Source organism: Heterodontus francisci, chromosome 33 (genome assembly GCF_036365525.1).
Source record: "Heterodontus francisci isolate sHetFra1 chromosome 33, sHetFra1.hap1, whole genome shotgun sequence".
Classification (NCBI taxonomy): Eukaryota; Metazoa; Chordata; class Chondrichthyes; order Heterodontiformes; family Heterodontidae; genus Heterodontus; species Heterodontus francisci.
In genome coordinates, this window is record NC_090403.1 from 19,029,146 (window position 1) to 19,053,451 (window position 24,306).

Sequence of the window (24,306 nt, forward strand, 5' to 3'; positions counted from 1 at the left end):
CCTGGGGATGGTGATGGCAGAGTCTGGACATTGTCTGTAAGGTATGATTCCATGAGTATGACTGTCAGGTGTTGCTTGACTAGTCTGTGGGATAGCTCTCCCAACTTTGGTACAAGCCCCCAGATGTTAGTAAGGAGGACTTTGCAGGGTTGACAGGGCTGGGTTTGCCGTTGTCGTTTCCGGTGCCTAGGTCGATACAGGGTGATCCATTCGGTTTCATTCCTTTTTTATTGACTTGGTAGCAGTTAGGTACAACTGAGTGGCTTGCTAGGCCATTTCAGAGGGCATGTAAGAGTCAACCACATTGCTGTGGGTCTGGAGTCACATGTAGGCCAGACCAGGTAAGGAAAGCAGGTTCCCTTCCCTAAAGGACATTAGCGAACCAGATGGGCTTTTACAACCATCGACAATGGTTTCGTGGCCGTCGGTAGACTAGCTTTTTAATTCCAGATTTATTAATTGAATTCAAATTCCGCCTCTGCTGTGGTGGGATTTGAACCCATGTCCCCAGAGCAATACCCTGGGTCTCTGGGTTACTAGTCCAATGACAATACCACTGTGCCACTGCTCCCCTACCATGCAGAACCTTGTCAAAGGCCTTGATAAAGTCCATGTAGACAACTTCCACAGTGTTGCCCTGGTCAATCCTCTTGTCGCCTCCTCAAAACTCAATCAATTTCGTGAGACATGACTTTCTCTAATCAGACCATGCCTTTCCAAATGCATAAAAATCCTGTGTCTCAGAATCCCTTCCAATAACTTTCCCACCACTGATGAAAGGCTCACCGGCCTGTAGTTCCCTGGCTTATCCCTGCTGCCCTTCTTAAATAAAGGCACATTAGCTATCCTCCAGTCTTCCGGTACCTCACCCGTGGCTAACGATGATACAAAAATCTCTGCCAGGGCCCCAGCAATCTCCTCCCTTGCTTCCCATAGCATCCTAGGATACACCTGGCCAGGCCCTCAGGATTTCTCCACCTTTTAATGCGCACCAAAACAGCCAACATCTTTTTTGTAATATGCTCCAGGATATTGCTGTTCCCTCCCCTTTAACTCACTGGCTTCCATGACCACCTCCATGGTAAATACAGACAAGAAGTATTCATTTAAGACCTCGCTCATTTCCTGTGGCTCCACACATTGATTACTACACTGATCCTTAAGTGGACCTACTCTCTCCCTAGCTACTTTTTACTCTTAATATACCTGTAGAATCTTTTAGGATTCTCCTTTATCTTATCTGCCAGGGAAATCTTATGGCCCCTTTTTCGCCCTCCTAATTTCCTCGTGTACTCCTACATCCCCCTATACTCCACAAGGGACTCGCTTGATCCCAGCTGCCTATACCTGACATATGCCTCCTTCTTTGTCCTGACCAGACCCTCAATATCCATCAACCAGGGTTCCCTAAACTTGCCAGTCTTGCCCTTCCATCTAACAGGAACATGCTGGCCCTGAACTCTTCCAATCTCACTTTTAAAAGCCTCTCACTTGCCAGATGTCCCTTTACCTGTAAACAGCCTCTCCCTTTCAACTTTTGAGAGTCCCTGTCTGCCATCGAAATTAGCCTTCCCCCAATTTAGGAATCCAACTTGAGGACCAGTCCTATCCTTTCCCATAACTATCTTGAAACTAATAGTTATGGTCACTGGTCCCAAAGTGCTCCCCCATTGACACATCAATTACCTATCCAGCCTCATTTCCTAAGAGGAGGTTGAGTGTAGCCCCTTCTCTAGTAGGGCCATCCACATACTGCTTCAGAAAACTATCCTGGACACACTTAACAAATTCTTCCCCATCCTGATCCATTAGCATGAAGGCAGTCCCAGTCAATATTAGGGAAGTTAAAATCACCTACTATTACAACCCTATAATTCCTACACCTATCTGATTTCCTTACATATATGCTCCTTCAATTCCTTCTGACTATTGGGGGGGCCCATAATATAATCCCTTTCTTATTTCTAAGTTCTACCCATATGGCCTCGCTAGATGTTCCCCTGGGATATCCTGAGTACTGCCATGATGTCCTCCCTAATCAATAGTGCAACTCCCCTCCTCTCTTACCTCCATCTCTGTCACGCCAGAAGCATCGGTACCCCGGAACATTGAGCTGCCAGTCCTGCCCATCCCTCAACCGCATTCCAATGAATATCATTGAATAGTGGGGATTTCATAACCTTTCAGTTTTAAAGTTTCCATCTTGTTTTATATGGAGGCTTTTTAATTTTGCCTGAATACATTTTTTTTATTTCAAGAGCATGTTTTGTGTCTTGTGAATTGAGGTTATAACATTTCAATCTTTTTACTATTTCATTCTTAGTGTCAATTTCCTGGAATAATATGGCACAGGAGGCCATTCAGTCCATTGTGTCTGTGCCAGCCCTTTGAAAGAGTTCTCTAATTAGTCCCACTGCCTTGCTCCTTCCCTGCAGCCCTGCAAATATTTCTTTTCAAGGATTTAATTACATCCTCTTTTTAAAAAAAAATGTACTATATTGAATCTGCTGCCACCACCTGTTCAGGCAGTGCATTCCAGATCATGCTATCAGCCCTCTTAAAATTGCAGTACTGAATTTTTTTACAGTTCTGTTTTGCATCTGCAGTTTATTCATCCCTTTTCTTTAAAAGATCATTGCGAGTGTGTACTCCCTCGGGATAAGCACATGTTTAAAAACTGGCCAGTTCCTTTGTGTAATTGAAAACTAGCCCATCTGCTCCTGTCTGATTTGAGATTTGACCATCTGTTCTATATCATTCTGATTAAATGCAACTGGTGCCATATGGGTCACCATTTCTCTCCCCACTCACCATCAAACTCATTACCCTATCAGAGATCAGAAATGTTTTTTCCTCCCGATTCCAAGAAATCTCAAGTTGCTGATAGTTTAAGGGAGAATCTGGGGTACATCAGACCATTGGGTTAGCAGTGGGGTGGGACTTGCTCTTGGAAAGGGACTCAATTTCTATTGGAATGTATCAAAGTTCCAAGTTTTTATAGGCCTCGTCTCAGTGGTTGTTGCATTGGGAATGTCCCTGCCCATCAGCTTCCCAAGGGCACTTCATAGTGGGTATTATGGGCTGTAATAAGCCTGATCCTCCATCAGGATGTGGTGCCCATGATCTGATTAGGACTTCTCTGGAATTTACCACACTTTATCCAATTGTATCCTTTTTAATTCCTACATTGAACCATGGAAATGTTTCCTGTGTTGTAACCATGTTCTTCAATGCTCTGGACATTGATGTCTTTAACAATCTTTTCCCATCGCCCCACTCCCCATCCTCGTGGTGCAATGAATGAATAGCTTTGGCCTGAAATGGCACCAATTATTGTAATTAGCAGCCAGCACTGATTTACATATGTAAGAATCTTGGGAAATCCCTAATATCAGGTTCTCTTGCTAATTTAATGAAAACTAACTTGCATACTGTGGCTGTACATTTCTTTAATTTCATTATTACACTGAATCTTATACTGAACTATTTTGTTCCTGCTTATGATGCACCCTGTGTGAAAGCGGTTGTGAGGTGATGGGGATTTGCGTTTTGGGCCTTCATTGACTAAATGGTAAAAAGGTAAAGTTCAGAAATCTAGCAGAGCAGGCTGCTGCATGAGAACTGAAAGGTTAAAAACCTGAGCTGAATCTCGGAGGCCCATATGTGGACAGAGCCGAGACATAGGTAGGTGGTAGGGAAATATAGGGACAGGTGGTAGGGATATGGAATTAGTGTAGGATTAGTATAAATGGGTGGTTGATGGTCGGCACAGACTCGGTGGGCCGAAGGGCCTGTTTCAGTGCTGCATCTCTAAAACTAAAACATAAAACATAATAGCTGAGTACCAAGGAAGTATTGATCAGATAGGCACAATCTTGAAATGTTTCTACCATTTTGAGTCGTCCATCTTGTATGATACTGCCAAATGTCACATTTGTGCCGTGAAGGCTGTTGGAAATGACTGCAATCCCAGGAATTTTTTTTTAAAAAAGCATCAAACACCTGATCAAAAGGATTTGAGAATCTCCCTCCAGTTAAGACCAGGAGCCTATCCATGTATGACACTTCAGCACAATCCAACAATTTGAAAGTAAGCACTGAACAAGGAATTTCGCAATCTTTTTTTTGTCGTGTTAAATTTCATATTCCTCCACAGAAAAATTTAGAGAAAGTTAATCAGTCTGATCAGGCCTGGTATATGAACAAACGAACTAGGAGCAGGAGTAGGCCACTCGGCCCTTCGAGCCTGCTCCACCATTCAATAAGTTGGCTGAACTGATTTACTCCACATTTCCACATGCCCTGCACCTTTCACCCCCTTGCTCATCAAGAATCTATCTGCATCTGCCTTAAAAATATTCAAAGACTCTTCCTCAAAAAGGTGGCGGAAGCAGAGAATTCCGAAGACTCACGACCCTCAGAAAAAAAAATTCTCCTCATCTCTATCTTAAATGGGTGACCCCTTTTAGTTTTAAACAGTGACCCCCTAGTTCTAGATTCTCCCACAAGGGTAAACATCCTTTCCATATCCTCCCTGTCAAGACCCCTCAGGATCTTATGCTTTTCACTCAAATCGCCTCTTGCTCTTCTAAATTTCAGCAGATACAAGCCTAGCCTGTCCAATCTTTCCTCATAAGACAGCCCACCCATCCCAAGTATTCTAGTAAACATTCTCTGTACTGACTCCAATGCATTTACATCCTTCCATTAAATAAGTACAGTACACAGTAATCCATATGTGGTCTCACCAATGCCCAGTATAGCTGAAGCATAACCTCCCTACTTTTGCATTCAATTCTCCTCACAATAAATAACATTCTACTAGCTTTCCTAATTATTAGAATTAGAACATTACAGCGCAGTACAGGCCCTTCGGCCCTTGATGTTGTGCCGACCTACACTATTCCATTTTCATCCATATGTCTATCCAATGACCACTTAAATGCCCTTAAAGTTGGCGAGTCTACTACTGCTGCAGGCAGGGCGTTCCACGCCCCTACTACTGAGTAAAGAAACTACCTCTGACATCTGTCCTATATCTATCACCCCTCAACTTAAAGCTATGTCCCCTCGTGTTTGCCATCACCATCCGAGGAAAAAGACTCTCACTATCCACCCTATCTAACCCTCTGATTATCTTATATGTCTCTATTAAGTCACCTCTCCTCCTCCTTCTCCAACGAAAACAACCTAGTCCCTCAGCCTTTCCTCTGTAAGACCTTCCCTCCATACCAGGCAACATCCTAGTAAATCTCCTCTGCACCCTTTCCAAAGCTTCCACATCCTTCCTATAATGCGGTGACCAGAACTGCACGCAATACTCCAGGTGTGGTCTCACCAGAGTTTTGTACAGCTGCAGCATGACCTCGTGGCTCCGAAACTCGATCCCCCTACTAATAAAAGCTAACACACCATATGCCTTCTTAACAGCCCTATTAACCTGGGTAGCAACCTTCAGGGATTTATGCACCTGGACACCAAGATCTCTCTGTTCATCTACACTACCAAGAATCTTCCCATTAGCCCAGTACTCTGCATTCTTGTTACTCCTTCCAAAGTGAATCACCTCGCACTTTTCCACATTTTATTCCATTTGCCATCTCTCAGCCCAGCTCTGCAGCCTATCTATGTCCCTCTGTACCCTACAACACCCTTCGACACTATCCACAACTCCACCGACCTTTGTGTCATCCGCAAATTTACTAACCCACCCTTCTACACCCTCTTCCAGGTCATTTATAAAAATGACAAACAGCAGTGGCCCCAAAACAGATCCTTGCGGTACACCACTAGTAACTAAACTCCAGGATGAACATTTGCCATCAACCACCACCCTCTGTCTTCTTTCAGCTAGCCAATTTCTGATCCAAAGCTCTAAATCACCTTCAACCCCATACTTCCGTATTTTCTGCAATAGCCTACCGTGGGGAACCTTATCAAACGCCTTACTGAAATCCATATACACCACATCCACTGCTTTACCCTCATCCACCTGTTTGGTCACCTTCTCGAAAAACTGTAAGGTTTGTGAGGCACGACGTACCCTTCACAAAACCGTGCTGACTATCGCTAATGAACTTATTCTTTTCAAGATGATTATAAATCCTGTCTCTTATAACCTTTTCCAACATTTTACCCACAACCGAAGTAAGGCTCACAGGTCTATAATTACCAGGGCTGTCTCTACTCCCCTTCTTGAACAAGGGGACAACATTTGCTATCCTCCAGTCTTCAGGCACTATTCCTGTCGACAATGACGACATAAAGATCAAGGACAAAGGCTCTGCAATCTCCTCCCTAGCTTCCCAGAGAATCCTAGGATAAATCCCATCTGGCCCAGAGGACTTATCTATTTTCACACTTTCCAAAATTGCTAACACCTCCTCCTTGTGAACCTCAATCCCATCTAGCCTAGTAGCCTGAATCTCAGTATTCTCCTCGACAACATTTTCTTTCTCTACTGTAAATACTGACGCAAAATATTCATTTAACACTTCCCCTACCTCCTCTGATTCCACACACAACTTCCCACTACTATCCTTGGCCCTAATCTAACTCTAGTCATTCTTTTATTCCTCATATACCTATAGAAAGCCTTAGGGTTTTCCCTGATCCTATCCGTCAATGACTTCTCGTGTCCTCTCCTTGCTCTTCTTAGCTCTCCCTTGAGGTCCTTCCTGGCTAGCTTGTAACTCTCAATATGCTGTACCTGCATATTAGCCTTTTGCGCTTCATGTATTAGGGCACCCTGATCCCTCTGCATCTCAGCTCTGCAATCTCTCCATTTAGATCATTTTTAATCTTCCTGCCAAAATTGACTTTCACATTTTCCCACATTATACTCCATTTGCCCATTCACTTAACCTATCTATATATCCCTTTGTAGCCCCCTTATGGTATACTTTTAATCTTATAAATTTTATCCATAAAGTTCCAAATCTTCCTCTGTGTCCAACTGATGGGCCTTTATTTCACAAAATACTTTGAACCTGATCTCATTTTTTGTAAGGAAGCGACAGTGCCAAGGCCGTACCTTGTTTCCTCTTCGTTAAGGACATAATCCGTGTCCTCATAACTAAATTTTTCCATTGGTCATGGGTTCAGATTCAGAGACCATCAGTGGGAAGTCACACCTTTAATAATTTTATACTTGGTTTCAGCCATTCTTCTCAAGTAATTCAGATTGCAACCTGCTCTTGGGGGAAACCAGTCACTGCTACCATGTTAAACTGATTCAAGCCGAATGAAGCTAAACAGATCCTTTTCCTGATAGTTGCATTGTGAATAAAGCAACTATTGCATATCTGTCTCCTGCTCTGCTAGGCTTCCTTCCTTTCAGCCTCCAGAGCTAAAAGCCTCTGGAATTTATCCAGATCAAAATTCAATAGTCATTGCCTTTTACAATTCTCAGTCCATAAGTCTGACCATAGCATAACCACCTGGGCCTTCCTTTTGTTTCCAGTTGTTAATTACAACTCTAATTAATTTGCGTTTTAGAGCCCTGGCTCCCTGTTTACAATCTGAGTCTAGGAGAGTAAAACCCCATTATCCTTTAGGTGTTACAACCTTGCACCCTGGTTTCAAAATGGTCATTGATCTGAGTTCCTTGCTGTCATGGTAATCAAGACCCCAGTTGCCTCTGGGCAGATTTTACACTGCACTAACTATCTCTGCTTTTAAAACCTAACTATGCTACAAAGTCCAGGGCTGAAATTTTATCTCCTAAAAACGGGGGTCCTCCGATGGCCCAGGCGATGACATCTGGGCATCATGACGTCAGGGACCAAATGCCCTTTTTAGTGCAGGTTGGGCGGCGGGCGAGATCAAGGCACTGTTTGCATCAATTAAGGGTCAATTGAGGTAGTTGTCAAATTTTACGGCTGCAAAACTAGTCGAGGGGCTGGGGGGTGGGTCGAGAGTCTGGGAGCCTGGCAGCTTAAAAAGAGCGGCAGGCAATGTCTCTATGAAGGAGTTGGAGGTACTTTTTTTTTGGCTCATTTGATATTGCTGTGCATGACTTAAGTTTTTTTTGGGGTTGTTTCTGCTGATTCATCAGGGATCACCTGAATGTTAGTCACTCCTGGCCAGGTCACAGCAGTATTGATTTATTGTGTAGGGAAGGGGGGTTGTGATTTCCTGTCCTAACAGCAGGCTGGTAATACCTGTACCAATTACATCTCGAACACTGCATCAATGGGAATTGTCCACTCCGGAGGTGGCTCACATAATGAGGACCATGCTTCAAGTCTCTGCGTCTCTCTCTGCATGTGTGTTTATCGTGTGTACAAACTAGCATGGTTGCTTTGTGTATTTTTAGTAGTTTTAACCAAATTAGAATTTTAAGGTTAATAAACTTACACCTTGTTTAAATCTAAGAATCTGGTTGATTTCTATGCCATTATAATTGGAGAGCAGTGAAAAAGGATTCACCTGAGGGGAAGCTAAAAACACTTTTTAAAAACTAAACCCTGTTGCAGTCAAATCAGGAAACTGCTGAGAGGGAACCACTAGACCCCTTTCTCACCTGGTCATACCAATAACCCTGAGGAGTCTCCGTATCACCCTCTGACATTCTGGGATTATGCCGTGCTGATGTCACTGGCAGAGGGGACAAGGAGCTGCAGGGTGCATCAGGAGTGCCCTGAGAATAGCTCCCATATGAAATCTACTGCTGTCCCTGTGCCCCCTAGAGGCTCAATTGGTCCTTTTCTGCTGACCTGGGATGAGCGGCTTCCAAATGTCACCTGAGCATCAGACAGATCTCTAATGCACTGGCCAATGAAGCCCACTCCCTGAGGTGCAGCAGGGCCTCCAGGATCGGGCCCTCCAATCTGTCAATGACAGAATCCAGATGCACAGAGGACCGGGACTGTGCATTACTTATGGCCTGGATGGAGATCTCAAGTCCAAGCCCTAGCATGCAATGTCTCTGGTAACTCCACCGGATTTCCACGCACTGCAAGCTGTACCTGCAGCATCTCCTGCCGAATGGATGTCAGCAAAGACTCTTCAGCACGGGACCCTGCATTGGCCTGGCCTTCCACAATCCTCTAGTGTCGGAGGCATTGACTGGTACTGCCTCTGGCAGTTGGTCCAGCACTTGTGTGATGGTCACAATCTGGTGTCACCACGAATCTGAGGTGGCACAGCTGCTAATCGACTATCTGAGCTGGTGTTTGGTGCGGAGAGAGGATGTGATGCTGCATGCTCTGAGGTCCCCTCAGAGGTGGACGGATGAGCCCTAGAGATGCTGCCTGGCCACTGCTGTGCTTCACCTGCAGTGGAAATTGGAATGTTCAGTTGTGACCAGTGCTCCTGACTGGAGGACGCGTCATGGACCGCAGCGTGGGCACATGAGATTTTAAGCTTGTGCGCAATCTTCATTGCCTGAAACAATCACTGCCGCCCCCACCCGCAACCACACTCTGGGGAATTCTCCATCCTGGCCAGTTGTGCCGGCCTTGCCATCAGCTATAATGCATCCTCCATCCTCCCCTACAAGCTTCAATGCATCCTCCAGTCTGGTCAAAATGGCCTGGTTGGTCACGCTGCCATCAGTCTGTGCCCTCTTTTCTCCTGTGGAGTCACAAGGCAATTAGTTAAGACTTTTGACTTGAAACATCACCCACTCACCCCTTGGGCTGAATACTGCATCTCAAACCAATGCCAGTGAAGTGCACAGATGGAACACATCCGGACAACTGTGCGTCACAGATGTGCGCATTGTATGGCCTAAGGCTGGGCTGCAGCCAATCACTGTTTGTGGATGGCTTTGACTTTGCAGCATCAGCACCTATTGACCCTCCTGCTTCAGTTAAAAGCTGCAATGACTGCAGAATACCCCTTCCCCTGGGAGAGTGCAGAAGGTCATTGACCTCCATGCAGCATTGGAGCCATGCCCTCCTCATTACCCCTCATTACTGCTGACCACCTCCGCTACCTCCAGCTATGTCGTCTTGCTGACCTGGAGAGGTCGCCTTCCATCTGATTGGAAGAGAACCCTCCTGCCTTGCCTCCTCCGCCTGAAGGACCTGTAAGGAGTCCTCTGAGAACCTGGGGCCCATGCAGCTGCTTTTCCCTTCCATTGCTGCCAGTGGGATCTGGTGGGCTTCTGTTTTATTTGAAATTGTTGGATGGGTGGGCTTTTAATTCTTGCTGTATTTCCTTTTGCAATATGCTGCTACTACAAACAAGATGCTTGCTGCAGGTAAGCCTCCGAGGTTGCTGAAAACCCTCTTAAATGGCTTTCAGCAACTTCTGGCTCTAGCCCCGCCCCTGCCAGGCTCACCCTCCTGCCCACATGTGCCCTTTTCTGACAAATATGCTGCAACCTGCTAATTGGATGCTTCACATGAGGTGGCGGCAGCTAGGCGCAGAGTAGGAGTGCCTTCTGCACCCATTCTGCCTCCTGGAACACAGCTGCCGACAATGGTAAAATTTTAGCCTAGTGTTCATAACAGCATTGACACTACTGTTCAGATATTGGTATGTCAAGTTTGTCTTATACTGAATAAAACTAACTATCACCAATAAAGGTATTCAGTTTAGAAATTTGAGAATAAGGGTTTAAAGGGTCAATTGATTCTGATACCCAAATTCTAACACAGGATATATGGTCCAAGAGCAGGCTTTTTGGCCCAACTAGTCCATGCTGGTGTTTATGCTCCACTCAAGCAACCTCCCATCTATTCCTCATTTAAATGTACCATCTTAGACCTTTTTTATTCTCTTTTCACTTGTGCTTCTCTAATTCCCCTTAAATGCATCTATACTATTCACTTCAACCACTCCCTGTGGTAGTGAGTTCCACATTCTTTTCACTCTTTTGATAAAGAAGTTTCTTCTCCATTTTCTTATTGGATTTCTTGGTGACTCTTTCTTTTTATATTGTTCATCTCTAGTTATGCTCTTCCCGACAAGTGGAAGCATTCTCTCTGTATCCACTCTTAAATCTTTAAAATTATGAAAGGTGTTACTATTGGGTTACCCCTCAGCCTTCTCTCTTTAAAGTGGCAAGTAACATTTGTGCCACACAAGTGCCAGGCAATGACCATCAACAAGAGGTAATCTAACCATCTTCCCTTGGCATTCACTGACATTACCATTGCTGAATTCCCCCACTATCAACATCCTGGGAGTTGGCCAGAAACTTAACTGGCCCAGCCATATTATTGTGGGTGCAAAAGCAGGACAGAGGCTGGGAATTCTGTGGTGAGTAACTCATCTCCTGACTCCCCAAAGCCTGTCCACCATCTACAAGGAACAAGTCAGGAGCGTGCTGGAATACTCTCCACTTGTTTGGATGAATGCAGTTCCAACAACACTAAGTTTGTCACCATCCAGCATAAAGCAGCCCACTTGATACCCCATCCATCATAAACATTCACTCCCTCCATCACCGGCACACAGTGGCAGCAGTGTGTACAATCTATGAAACACTGCAGGAACTCGCCAAGGCTCCTTCGACAGCACCTTTCAAACTCTACCACCCAGAAGGACAAGGGCAGCAAGCGCAAGGGAACATCACCTGCAAGTTCCCTTCTAAGCCCCACCCTATCCTGACTTGGAACTATATCACCATTCCTTCAATGTTGCTGGATCAAAAACCTGGACCTCCCTCCCTAACAACACTGTAATTAACATCACCTGGACTGCAGCGGTTTATTTAGTTTTGAATAATATGGACAAGAGCAGTGAATCTAAATGGTGTCTTTTTTGAAGACACCAACTTATATACAATACTGGGAAGGTGATTTTTTTTCATGTCTTGTTTCTGTGGTTGCTTCCAGCAAGTGGGTCTGTACATCACATCCTATCTGGTGATGGACAGCTGTTTCAGATATGCCCCTTTTAAAGCAATACCACAACATCCCCCTTTTTTCTAAATTTAAAAACCTGCTATAAAGTAATCAGAACTTTTTACAGTATAAAAAAGGTATTGTAAATTGTATCTTTTAAACAAGTGCCCCAACCTGGTTACTGTAAGTTTTTGGTTTGTGGTTACTGTACAGTCTCAAAGTCTTGACTGTCAGTGGGCATGTTGGGTTTGGGTCGTGTCTTTGAACATGTCCTGTTGGCAATGGGATTGTTCAGCACTGCTTGGGCTGGACCTTCTCAAATGTGACAGAGGTTCCCAAACAATGTTGTGCTGTTGGACGTTCAGACTTGGTATGACTGTGATTCTTGACAATTAATGACGACTACTTCAGCTGGATTCCATCAGTTGGATGTTGAACATGAATATTTTGTCCAATACTGAAACTGGGCTATTCTTTGTCTGCATGATAGTTGAGTTTTCCTTTTTTGTTTCTTGCCTGTCGAGCAATTCTTCCCCATCTCCTGGAAGCATCGACAGCTGGTGACCGGGTAGGTTCATACGCATGGGCCTACTAAACAACAACTCGGCTGGAGATGGGATGGTTGCACAAAACGATGGTATTTGGAGATGTAACATAGTAACGTGTAGTCTTTGGTCTGTCGGCATTTCATTGCAAACCATATGCTCAGCCATGCTATTCAAGCGAGGATAGTGTGGTGACTAAGTGGTGTGGTGAACTCCCCATTTGTCAGTTTTAAATGATTTTTTTGTGTACTGGAGTCCATTGTTGATGAGCTCCTATGGTGCCCCAAAAAGACAAGATCACGTTCAGTGTCGACAATAGTCGCACTTGATGTGTCATGCAACTGACAAATGATGGGAATCTGGAGAAATAGTCTCATGACTGAAATCCACTCCGTGGACAGTGAAGAAAGAGATCAGTCGCAATTCTGGTCCGTGGGAATGCAGGAACCTCATGGGCTAACAGGTTCTCTCTGAAGACAGGGCATGTCAGCTTGACGTGCCTCACAGTTCTTCGGCAGTTTTGGTATCATGGGGCTGAATTTTACAAGTCCTCTGGTGGGGGAGTCCAGAATATTCTAGTGGGAGAGGCCCACCATGTGCCCTGATGCCAGGAATGGCCCACCCCATTTGACTAGGGTTGGGACCTCTCTGGCACCCCACTTTACATATGCTAATTGCTACTTATCCTGCCTGATTATGCATCCCACTACTCGCCGATCCTCCATTCCACATTTTTCGCTGAACGGGCAGCTGCCATGTGCTGTCCTATTCGCGAATGAGAGCAGCCGGTCATACAGCAGAAAAGGCAGCAATCGGAGGCACTGCAAGAAATCTCTGTAGGGGTCTCCACTCTGCATACTGGAAGGGAGCTGGAGGGGGGGGGGATGGTGTTTTCGGGGGCACAGCTCTTCAGGTATCAAGGGAGGTACTGTGTACTCACCAAGTAAATGGTGGCTCTGCGCAATTGGTGTGAGAAGGATCAAGGGCACTCCAGTTACCCTGTGTGGGAAGGGTGCCATAAACAGGCATGTAAAGGTTACCTGGCTGGTGGGGCAATCGATGCAGGTAGAATGTTAATGTGGTCATGCTGTGCCACTTAGTGGGAGGTAAGATGGGCAATGCTATGCCACATAGATGATCCATGAAAGTACCTGATGTACCTGTCAACAACAATGCCAGTCCTGTTAGGAACTTCTGAAAAAGCGAAAGACACAGCTTTATTTGGCATGTGGCTCATCCTAGATGGTCTGATTTCACTTCTGAGGATCCATATGCACTGCAGGCTGAACCAACAGGCAGGTGCAGACCATGTAGATCCCCCAAAGGGGAGCTCGGCGCTACAGAAGCACCTACAGGTCCCGCATGACATACTAGCGGGTGTCAGAGGCAACTGCAGATGTCGAGAGGTGGTAACATGCCTCTGCCCTGCTCTACGGTGACCTGCAGCCCATGGGATTCAGTGGCCATTCTATGCCTGTGGTCCTCATTGTGACAGCAGCTCTTAACCTTCATGCCAATGCATCATTCCAGGGGCTCACTGGAGACCTCTGTGGGATCACAAAGCCAGGGGTGCATGGCTGCATCTGTTATGTCCCCGGAGGGCCAGTGAGTATGTCTACTTCAGGATGGGCCCTGACAGTCAGGCCCAGAGGGCCATCTGTTTCGGCACCATCGCTAGATAACAAAAGGTATAAGAGGTCACCGACTGCACCCATGTGGCCATTAGGGATCCCTCAATCTAGGTACAGCTGGTATGTGATCACCGGAGACGCTCATGAAAATCTGTGCCTGCTTCTTAAGCAGCTGCCATGACTCCATCCTGTGCCAGTCCAAGCTGGCACTGCTGTTTGCTAAAATGGCTCAGATGGAAGGGTGGCATCTTCGAGACAAGGGATTGTTAGAGAAATCTCCAAGCCTGTTTGTGAAGAATACACAGACTAGGATGCTTTGGTGGAGCTTACTTCTGCTCTCCATTGACTACAATTAACTGTTTAACACCTACACCTGTTCACCCTATTAATGTGAACTACCAGGTATTTATAATCAATTAACAGAACTTTAGACCCTAACAGATTCCCCTTTTTCTTTAAATCAAATACATATACACATTTTTCTTTATGTAACTTACTATTAACTTTCAACAGCACCAGCCATTAACATGTTGTATATTTTCTTTAAAAAATTTTTTTAAAGAAAAACTATCCTATTGTAAAAATGCCACATTTTCCTAACTTAACACTAGATAGCCCTCTTCGAGGACAACCAACAATTTTTTGAACAAGCACCTCTCAGTAAAACAATCTGACAACTCATGACTTGCGTCAACTCATTTTATTTTTGAAATTTCTTTTTCCAACTGTTATGCTCTCTATCAATTATATCCATTTCTATCAGTGCAAGTGTCTCAGCAGCTAAGGTGCTTTTAACGATCTATTTTTGTTTTCTTTTGATTCCCAGGCTAACTGACATTCATTATTTCTCCCGACCAAAAATATAATGAACCCTGCTGCGCTTGAATAACCATCTGGAAGATTAGCATGTGAGGCCTCACTAAAAATGACTAATTTAATCTCTTCTGGGTCACTCAGTGCTGGAAACCTGTGTACATTTGTCAAAACTCAATCTCTTCGATGTCTTATTTGCTTTCAGCACTTCCCCAGCGTAGCATGTTTTAGCATGGTGCTCAATTCTAATACATCATAGCAAGCATCTGGCCAAGTTTGTGTGCACAACCAGTTTAATTGCCCAATTAAAGCTCCTTTTAAAGAACAAAGAACATTACAGCACAGGAACAGGCCATTTGGCCCTCCAAGCCTGTACCAATCTTGATGCCTGCCTAAACTAAAACCTTCTGCACTTCCAGGGACCATATCCCTCTCTTCCCATCCTATTCATGTATTTGTCAAGATGTCTCTTAAACGTCGCTATCGTACCTGTTTCCACCACCTCCCCCAGCAGCAAGTTCCAGGCACTCACCACCCTCTGTGTAAAGAACTTGCCTCGCACATCCCCTCTAAACTTTGCTCCTCTCACCTTAAACCTATGTCCCCTAGTAACTGACTCTTCCACCCTGGGGAAAAAGCTTCTGACTATCCACTCTGTCCATGCCTCTCATAACTTTGTAAACTTTTATCATGTCGCCCCTCCACTTCCGTCGTTCCAGTGAAAACAATCCGTGTTTATCCAACCTCTCCTCATAGCTAGGCAGGAAAGGGAGTCTGGTTGTAGGAAGGTCAGGTCGAGTAGTAGTAGTCCAGAAAGCAATAGGAACTCTAGACCAGGCAACACCCTGGTAAACTTCTTTGTACCCTCTCCAAAGCCTCCACGTCCTTCTGGTAGTGTGGTTCACTTCTTTGGTTGTAGGGTCTTCCTTTTGTGAGGATCAGGCCTGATTTATTGGGATCCTATTAACATTCTCTAAATAAGACTGTTGATTTACAATTACTCCCAACTTAATCTGCCTAATATTCAAACCTATATGTTTAAAAGCTCCGTAAGTCCAATTTTAAATTCCTGTAGAAATTTATCTGCCACAGATCCTCCCCACAGATAATTGTCCGAATGCATCAAGAAAATGCCTGTTAGTTTTTCTTAGTGCCAATTAAACATTGCTGGATCCACCTTTAGTTGAATACAACCAGCTTTTATTAGGATGGACCTAAATGAAAAATTACCACATGCTGAATGCATTCAGCCCATAAACACTTGTTCAGCTTCCATAATTTCCCTTCTATATTTCCAGCTTTTCTCTTTGGCTTTAAAAATACTTCCCTTTGAAATTTCTCTCCTTTTTTGTCAATGGCCTTACATTCCCATGACTGGCTAAAAAGGCTAAGAAAATCCTCAAACTTGCTTTTCCTGCTGTTGGGGAGTCCACTCCAACTTTCTGGTCACCTACTCATTCCTCAAATCCCTGAGCTACAAGTCTGATCTTAGCTTTACACGTACCATTGGGAAGTACTTTCTCTACAGATCCATCTATGGGACAATGCTGGTTGTCCTCTATCTGGCACCTCTATTTGCCAAACTCTCCAACTGTCAAGGTCTTTTTGCTTGGCATCCTTTTATCAATTTGCCATCTAACCTGTTAGCCACTAGAACTTCTCTATCGTAAGGGCTGCTACTTCTTGTGACGTCCCTTGCCTGCTCTCTGATCCTTGCTCTAGTGAAACCACCTCCCCCACTAGAGTTCCTATTGCTTTCTGGACTGCTACTACTCGATATGACCCTCCTACAACCAGACTCCCTTTCTCACATTCATGACCTTTTTTCCTTGGACTATGATCTTCAGGCCCACTGTTTGAACTTGTACTACATTTTCTGATCTTCCACTTTTTCACTTCCTTCTGCCAATTTAAAAGTCTGATATCCTGTCCCCTGTCTTGCATATTCAGCTAATGTTTGTATTTTCCTGTGGCCTTTCCTGCCCTTCCTTTTAATGGTGGCTTCCCTCCATTGATTAGTCCCAACTTTCAGTAGTTGATGTTTGGGATAAATGGCCTTATCTGGATCTTCACTATCACTTCATCCACTCAGTCAGCCCATTATCTGCCGCAATCTGTTGCTCGCAAAGTTCTGACATATGTGCATGCGAAATACATGATTCATCACTGTCCATTTATTCAGATTCCGTCAAGCCATAAGGAATGTACTCTAATGGTTTGGTTGCCATGGTGCAAAATTACTGTTTTGCCATCAGTGCCTATAAACTTTTTTTCCTGGGCATCTCCATTCTTTCTGCCTTTTCTTTTGTAATACACTATATTCCCAGTATCAAAATTCTTTTCTGATGGCCAGGTATACCTCAAAGCTCTCCTGATTTTTTTTTTTTTTTTTTTGAAACCTCCGCCTTAAATTCTCTTCTCCCTGCTTGCATGACATTCAAATGCTCCGTTAAAAATTGAACTAATTGTAGTCCCCATTAAAGCCAGGGGATGAACCCACGTTACCAAAGGTATTTTCGGATTCTTGCCATAAACTAATTGAGAGGTTGTTGCTGCCAACTAATTGAAGCGTGTTTTCCGCATGTACTGACCACATCAGAGCAGTAGTCAATTTACAGTTTGGCTGGCCTGCTAAAATTTTTCGGAGAATTTCACCAATCACGGCATGATTTCTCTCTCCAATTCCCATTACTAAAAGGACTTTCTGCTGCTGTGTGCATTGCTTCAATTGTATAGAAACTTGGTTACATGGCACTTGGAGTACTGTGTGCAGTTTTGGTCCCCTTACCTTAAGAAGGATATTATTGCCATAGACTGAGTGCAGCAAAGGTTCACCGGACTTGTTGCTGGGACTGTCCTATGAAGAGAGATTGGGGAAACTGGGCCTGTATTCTCTAGAGTTTCGAAGAATGAGGGGTGATCTCATTGAAACTGACAAAATACTTAGTGATAGACAGGGTAGATGCTAAGATGTTTCCCTTGGTTGAGGAGTCTAGAACCAGGGGACACAATTTCAAAATAAGGGGGAAATGACTTGGGACAGAGATGAGGAAGAAATTTCTTTAGTCAGAGGGTTGTGTATCTTTGGAGTTCTCTACCCCAGAGGGCTGTGGAAGCTCAGTCATTGAGTATGTTTAAAGCAGAGATTGACAGATTTCTAAATATAAATGACAGGGGATATGGGGATAGTGTAGGGAAAAGGCATTGAAGTGGATGATCAGCCATGATCATATTGAATGATGGGGCAGGCTCTGGGCTGAATGGCCTACATATGTTCCTGCAATATTCATATTTCCATACATGCTCCTGAACTCATCATTGGCAAATTCTCCTCCATTTATCAGTTAGAAACCTAGCCCATGCTCCCAGTCCTGTTCCTAACCCCCTTTCCATTATCTTGTCCACTATTACTTTTTTGTCTTTACTCTAAATTGCCATTGACAAACTGAATCTAGTTACCACATCTATAAAGTGTAGAATAAAAATGTTTCTTTTTTCTTTATCCCATACCTTCACGCCCATCGCTACAGTTTCAGTAAAGTTGCTTGCTAATGGGAGACACACTATGGGTCACAGTGGCGCCTCCTGTTTTTTTTTTTAACATCTCCTCATTTTTTTCCACTGATATCGTAGATAAATTTAGTGTAGTCATCTATTACCCCTGCATCTTTTAACAGAATCATCAACCTATGACAAGATAGATGTGCAAACGATTGATGTAGTTTTGAAATAATTTGCTTTTTCTCCTTTTAAATCCCTACCCCCAGGTGCCATTAATATCTCTAACATCCTGTTTAGAGATGTTGGGTCTCGCTGAAGGAATATAATGTCCCAACTGTGTAAAACGCAAAGCTACAGATTTCCCAAAGCCAATCACCTTATTTCCCATATCCAATTTCATCAAGCCTTTTTCATAGACTATTTACTTAACAGCAAAGGTATATCACCGGATACTGCATCCGTACGAATAAAATGGTTTACCCCTGTTATTTTACATGGAATTACCATTTTGTTTTTTGTGGTTTCAACATGTCATCCTCAAACCTGAAACTGGTAGAACTGTCATTCTTTGACCTTATTTTGGTTTTCCTTACTTAAAGAATCCATGTAACACCTTTTAACCAGTGCACTCCACCTACTGTGGATGTACACCCACTGTCTACTGTGTACTCACCGTGTACTGCACAATTGAAATAACCTGTGACTAGGACACTCATTATTGGACTGAAGCTTCTTGTGACCAGCACAATTCCTTCTGATTGATCAGTCGTGTCATCCTTGCCTTCTGAACCTTGCCTTCTGAACCTTCCACGTCATGTCATCTCAAACATTCTGTTCCTTTGTGGACAATGCAACACAGTGATGCTTTGAGTCACATCGGAACCACCTCTTGGTTATTCCTGGTGTTCATCCTTCTGCCATAATTACCCAAATCCTGCCGTGTGGTGTAGCTGCCAAAAGGGTCTCTATCCTCATTTTGTTTTGTATGTGTTTAAACTTTCGTACTGACGTTTGGGCCTCATACTTGAACTGCCTCAATGCTGCTAGCATTGTATCCTTCACTGTCAGTGTCACCACTGAAGAGCCCATTTGTGCCATGAAAGTGGCTGGAAAAGAATGTTTTCCCAAAAAAAGTTTTTAGGGCGTTGGACATCTGATCAAACAGCTTTCATGGTATTAACCGGAGTTGGATTCAAAGAGCCTATTCACGTTTGATATCTGAGCACAATCCAACAATTTGAAGGCAAGTACTGATTTAGGAATATCCAAAGAACAGTACAGCACAGGAACAGGCCATTCGGCCCTCCAAGCCTGCGCCGATCTTGATGCCTGCCTAAACGAACACCTTCTGCTCTTCCGGGGCCCATGTCCCTCTATTCCATTCCTATTCATGTATTTGTCAAGATGTCTCAAATATCGCTATCGTATCAGCTTGCACCACCTCCCCTGGCAGCAAGCCATTTTATGTCCAATTTTACAGCAGTAAAACGAATTGAAGGAGGTGTCAGGAACCTGGCAGCTTTAAAAGAACAACAGGCAGTGTCCCTGTGAAGGAGTTGGAGGTATTTTTGGTTCTTTATTCATATTTCTTTGCATGACTTTAAAGTTTGGGGTACATCTCAAACATCTCAAAGGGTTATGTGGTCGGTTTTGACGACCAATCTTTTCCATATATATCTATTTGGGAAACTCTGAATCCCAATGAATGGTTTTGTGCTCAATGAGTAATTTAGTTTGGGCATTCAAAAGACTCTTAGGACACAAATGCAATTGGTCTTCATTTTCTGAAGAATGCACACTCCAAGGCCCTTTTTGAGACACGTCAACTTCTAATGTGATTTCCTTTGGGTGAATTGGAGTGTCGGCGGTCTCTGCCAGTGATTTCTTGAGGTTATCAAATATATGAGCTGATAATCTTGCCACACAAATGGAACTTCTTTCAGGAGATCTCGGATGAAAATTTGTGAGTGAAATTCAGGATGCAAGGTGATAAGTTAAATAAGCCTAGTTTGTTTGTGAATTTAAGGGATAATTCCTATTAAAGTTGGGATCTTATGTTGGTATGGCTGTAGTGCTGCATTTAAACATCTTGGGTCAAGGCAGACTAGAATGGATCCCTCTTTACCACATGATGGAACTACATGAATCTGTGGTGCTGTCTTTCCCCATTGAATCCAGTTTGGTTTGAACATGGATGCTGCACTTGCATGGAAGATCGATCGAAAGGATGGCATCAGCATGTATATGCAAAACTGCATCGCTCTTAAAGCTGCCAAACTAGTCAAACCTGTCTGGATAGTAAGGTTAAGTAAGCCAGAGATGATTGGTTTGTCTTTCTGGTCAGTAATTCAGCATTCGTGTCAAGGCTGCAGATTGTCACCAATATGAAGTCTCTACATGCTGGTATGCCTGCAATTAATAAACTTGTGTCCACAGTGTAAAACAATTGAGATATTCAGGGTGTGGTTATATCTGGACTCTAGTGTAATGGGTCTGTCCCAAAGACAGAATCACTGAACCATTGTACTCCATGAACTTGGCTGTGGTCGATTTGAAACATGGTTTGCATTGCTGTGGATACATGTCCTTCAGCATATGGTGTGGTAGAATATTGACGCTCACACTTTGTCGATCTTGGTCCAGAGTGTTTGCCAGGCATTTGTGGGAAAATAAACTGGATGGTTGCAAAGTCTTCCAAAGGTCTCGCTGTCTATATACACTGAGGTTGACCATATGAAGAACAAAGAAAATTACAGCACAGGAACAGGCCCTTCGGCCCTCCAAGCCTGCGCCGATCCAGATCTTCTATCTTAAACCTGCCGCCTATTTTCTAAGGGTCTGTATCTCTTTGCTTCCTGCCCATTCATGTATCTGTCTAGATACATCTTAAAAGACACTATCGTGCCCGCGTCTACCACCTCTGCTGGCAACGCATTCCAGGCACCCACCACCCTCTGCGTAAAGAACTTTCCACGCATATCCCCCCTAAACTTTTCCCCCCTCACTTTGAACTCGTGACCCCTAGTAATTGAATCCTGCACTCTGGGGGGGGGGGGGGGAAAAAGCATCTTGCTATCTACCCTGTCTATACCTCTCATGATTTTGTACACCTCAATCAGGTCCCCCCTCAACCTCTGTCTTTCTAATGAAAATAATCCTAATCTACTCGACCTCTCTTCATAGCTAGCACCCTCCATACCAGGCAACATCCTGGTGAACCTCCTCTGCACCCTCTCCAAAGCATCTACATCCTTTTGGTAATGTGGCGACCAGAACTGCACGCAGTATTCCAAATGTGGCCGAACCAAAGTCTTATACAACTGTAACATGACCTGCCAACTCTTGTACGCAATACCCCGTCTGATGAAGGAAAGCATGCCATCTGCCTTGACCACTCTATTGACCTGCGTTGCCACCTTCAGGGAACAATGGACCTGAACACCCAAATCTCTCTGTACATCAATTTTCCCCAGGACTTTTCCATTTATTGTATAGTTCACTCTTGAATTGGATCTTCCAAAATGCATCACCTCGCATTTGCCCGGATTGAACTCCATCTGCCATTTCTCTGCCCAACTCTCCAATCTATCTATATTCTGCTGTATTCTGTCAGTCCCCTTCACTATCTGCTACTCCACCAATCTTAGTGTCGTCTGCAAACTTGCTAATCCGACCACCTATACTTTCCTCCAAATCATTTATGTATATCACAAACAACAGTGGTCCCAGCACGGCTCCCTGTGGCACACCACTGGTCACGTCTCCATTTTGAGAAACTCCCTTCCACTGCTACTGTCTCCTGTTGCCCAGCCAGTTCTTTATCCATCTAGTTAGTACACCCTGGACCCCATGCGACTTCACTTTCTCCATCAACCTACCATGGGGAACCTTATCAAACGCCTTATTGAAGTCCATGTATATGACATCTACAGCCCTTTCCTCATCAATTAACTTTGTCACTTCCTCAAAGAATTCTATTAAGTTGGTAAGACATGACCTTCCCTGCACAAAACCATGTTGCCTATCACTGATAAGTCCATTTTCTTCCAAATGGGAATAGATCCTATCCCTCAGTATCTTCTCCAGCAGCTTCCCTACCACTGACGTCAGGCTCACTGGTCTATAATTAATTACCTGGATTATCCCTGCTACCCTTCTAAAACAAGGGGACAACATTAGCAATTCTCCAGTCCTCCGGGACCTCACCCGTGTTTAAGGATGCTGCAAAGATATCTGCTAAGGCCCCAGCTATTTCCTCTCTCGCTTCCCTCAGTAACCTGGGATAGATCCCATCCGGACCTGGGGACTTGTCCACCTTAATGCCTTTTAGAACACCCAACGCTTCCTCCCTCCTTTATACCGACTTGACCTAGAGTAATCAAACATCTATCCCTAACCTCAACATCCGTCATGTCCCTCTCCTCGGTGAATACCAATGCAAAGTACTCATTTAGAATCTCACCCATTTTCTCTGACTCCACGCATAATTTTCCTCCTTTGTCCTTGAGTGGGCCAATCCTTTCTCTAGTTACCCTCTTGCTCCTTTATATATGAATAAAAGGCTTTGGGATTTTCCTTAACCCTGTTTGCTAAAGATATTTCATGACCCCTTTTAGCCCTCTTAATTCCTCGTTTCAGATTGGTCCTACATTCCCGATATTCTTCCAAAGCTTTGTCTTTCTTCAGCTGCCTCGACCTTTTATGTATGCTTCCTTTTTCCTCTTAGCTAGTTTCACAATTTCACCTGTCATCCATGGTTCCCTAATCATGCCATTTCTATCCCTCATTTTCACAGGAACATGTCTCTCCTGCACGCTAATCAACCTCTCTTTAAAAGCCTCCCACATATCAAATGTGGATTTATCTTCAAACAGCTGCTCCCAATCTACATTCCCCAGCTCCTGCCGAATTTTGGTATAGTTGGCCTTCCCCCAATTTAGCACTCTTCCTTTAGGACCACTCTCGTCTTTGTCCATAAGTATTCTAAAGCTTACGGAATTGTGATCACTATTCCCAAAGTAGTCCCCTACTGAAACTTCAACCACCTGGCCGGGCTCATTCCCCAACAGGAATAGGGCGGCGCAGTGGTTAGCACCGCAGCCTCACAGCTCCAGCGACCCGGGTTCAATTCTGGGTGCTGCCTGTGTGGAGTTTGCAAGTTCTCCCTGTGTCTGCGTGGGTTTCCTCCCACATGCCAAAAACTTGCAGGTTGATAGGTAAATTGGCCATTATAAATTGCCCCCAGTATAGGTAGGTGGTAGGGGAATATAGCGACAGGTGGGGATGTGGTAGGAATATGGAATTAGTGTAGGATTAGTATAAATGGGTGGTTGATGGTCGGCACAGACTCGGGCCGAAGGGCCTGTTTCAGTGCTGTATCTCTAAAACTAAAAAAACTATAAAAAAAAAAACGAAAACACCAGGTCCAGTATGGCCCCTTCCCGAGTTGGACTATTTACATACTGCTCGAGAAAACCCTCCTGGATGCTCCTTACAAATTCTGCTCCATCTCGACCTCTAACACTAAGTGAATCCCAGTCAATGTTGGGAAAATTAAAATCTCCTATCACCACCACCCTGTTGCTCCTCCATCTTTCCATAATCTATTTACATATTTGTACCTCTATCTCACACTCGCTGTTGGGAGGCCTGTAGTACAGCCCCAACATTGTTACCGCACCCTTCCTATTTGAGTTCTGCCCATATTGCCTCACTGCTCGAGTCCTCCATAGTGCCCTCCTTCAGCACAGCTGTGATATCCTCTTTGACCAGTAATGCAACTCCTCCACCCCTTTTACCTCCCTCTCTATCCCACCTGAAGCATCGATTATCCTGGGATATTTAGTTCAACCAAGTCTCAGTAATAGCAATAACATCATACTCCCAGGTACTAATCCAAGTCCTAAGTTCATCTGCCTTACCTACTACACTTCTTGCATTAAAACAAATGCACCTCAGACCACCGTTCCCTGCCTACTCTTCCCCTTAGTCACGCTGACTTCATTATCTAGTTCCTTA